This window comes from Cyprinodon variegatus, unplaced genomic scaffold, assembly GCF_000732505.1.
Source record: "Cyprinodon variegatus isolate N-32 unplaced genomic scaffold, C_variegatus-1.0 Scaffold779, whole genome shotgun sequence".
In the NCBI taxonomy this organism is placed as follows: Eukaryota; Metazoa; Chordata; class Actinopteri; order Cyprinodontiformes; family Cyprinodontidae; genus Cyprinodon; species Cyprinodon variegatus.
The window spans coordinates 224963-227052 of NW_015151232.1; the positions used below are offsets into that span (position 1 = coordinate 224963).

At 35.2% G+C, this 2090-nt stretch overlaps 1 long non-coding RNA gene across 1 annotated transcript in view; it reads right to left on the minus strand.

Annotated features, from left to right (window-relative positions):
• LOC107098466 overlaps nt 1-2090 on the minus strand; it is an 18995-nt gene that overhangs the window by 3591 nt on the left and 13314 nt on the right. The window lies entirely within an intron of this gene.

Here is a 2090-nt window from a genome sequence, read left to right on the forward strand (position 1 = left end):
GCTAAAAGATTTCCTGATTTGTCAAACCGATGATAAAGTATAACTTCACATGATGCTCCACATTCCTCATTTTAGGGAAGAAAGGGCTTCTTGGAAGAGTTGTGATAAAATATAACTTTATTCGCGCAGTGCAGAGGTCACAGATTAGCGGACGGCGGTCCGGATCCAGACCCTCCTGCTGGCTAATCCGGACCCAACCTGACTGGGTTGCTGCTGCTGCTACTTTTAGACACAGCAGGCAAACCTGCAGCAAGCCGGCCGATGGGAAAGAAGGAGAAGATGATGAGAAAAAGAAAGCAGAGAAAGTGTGGACTGCTGGAAGAACTGTGGTGAACTGGTGAAAGAAAAGTGAAAAGTTCAGGTGTTTGAGAAAATATGGGAATCAGGAAATTGTCTATAAACCAAACTGAACGATTGTTGTTCTGTACTTCAAAAACAATTTTAAAATGGAAAAATGTTCTATTTTTTATATATTTTTTATTTAAAAATTCAATGTATAACATGGATGCATAAAAAGCTAACTTTATTTCAGTGTTAAATTCTGTTTAAAGTAACAGATTATAATTAAAAAAGTCTCCGGACCTTTACTGGTTGATGATTTTCTTTCTTCTGACCCCGATGAGTTTTTTTTTACGACTTTATTCTCGAAATAGAAAAAGAAAAACATCTCTAGCCTGGCACTAATACTCCGTCGTAGGATAGAACATAAAAAAAACCATTAGATTTTTTTTAAATATTGAATGCAAAACTTTCATTTTTTTTTACAATCTTGGTATATTTCCTGCTGTAAGTGGGTCGCTCTGTCAGCTAAAGACATGTTTTAGTCTCTATAGTCCAGTTAACCATTAAACAATTACTTAGTTGATTATTTTTAATAAATCGATTACGATTAATCCGATAATTGTTTCAGCCCTAATTAAAGCCATTGTTTCTCTCAGCTGTCAGTGAACAAACCGCTCTGTGTTTATTTCTGTTGTTTTATCTGTTGGTTCAATGCTGGTACACACAGAGCGCTGCTGTGTGTACCATCATCATCATCATCGCTCAGACGGGTCCTTCTGTTTTCTCCAGTCAGGAAACTACTTTTCCTCCGTAGTTCAGAGTTTAACGCAGGTTGATGGTGAAGGAAAACTAAAAGCTGTCAGGGACGGCCTGACTCCATCAGTCAGGTATTGCTTCTGTCAACAGGAAAAATGCTGACCTGTTGAGTGTGTATCATGGAAACAAGTCATGGTTGCAACAATAAACATCAGTCTAACTGGCTGAAATGGATGTGTAGGAGGAAGAGGAGGAGGAAGGCTCACAGTTTGCTCCATTTAAACACTAATTGGGTTTGAAAAGATTCAAGCATCTGGATTATTGAACTTCCTCCAGGTTTCGTTAAATTCTGCTATTGAGTCAAAGAGCCGCCAGGAGGAAGAGCCAGACCAAGAAATTAGACTTTTTCACATTCAAACATAATTTGTTGGCGTTGGGCTTCTGTTAAAACCTGACAGAAAAAAAACAGAGAGAAACTAGGTGCTAACATTAGCACACCTTGCTAGCACCATGTTCAACAACAAAGGCAGACGTCCAGATGCAAATCAATAAATAAATCAATCTAAAGTTAACTGGTCTTATTGAGTAACGAATGATTGATTAACAAGTGGCCTTTTTCTTGTATGAAAACTATTTTTTCAAAAGATGGATGATAAATACGCTGGATTTTAAAAAAAATAAGTAAATCATATTATAGCCATTTATTGTTCCAGCTCTATTCAAAACTGACTGAATAAATAAAAACATAATTTTCCGTCCTTTATTATGAAGGTAGATTTGTTTCTTTATTATTCAATCAAAAAAAAGGTTGCTTTAATCAAAAATTATATTTTCAATTAGAAAAATCTTCACTTCAATGAAAAAAAAACTTTTCAATCAAAGAAAAATAGAATTTGAATGCAAAAATATATTTGAGACTCAAAAAAATACATTTGAGCACTGCTTTTCTTTGATTGAAAATGTTTTATTTGATAGAAGGACCATATAATGGGTAGGACATTTGTGTCTTTATTATTCAATCAAAAAAGAAGTTGCTGCAAACAAACAAACAA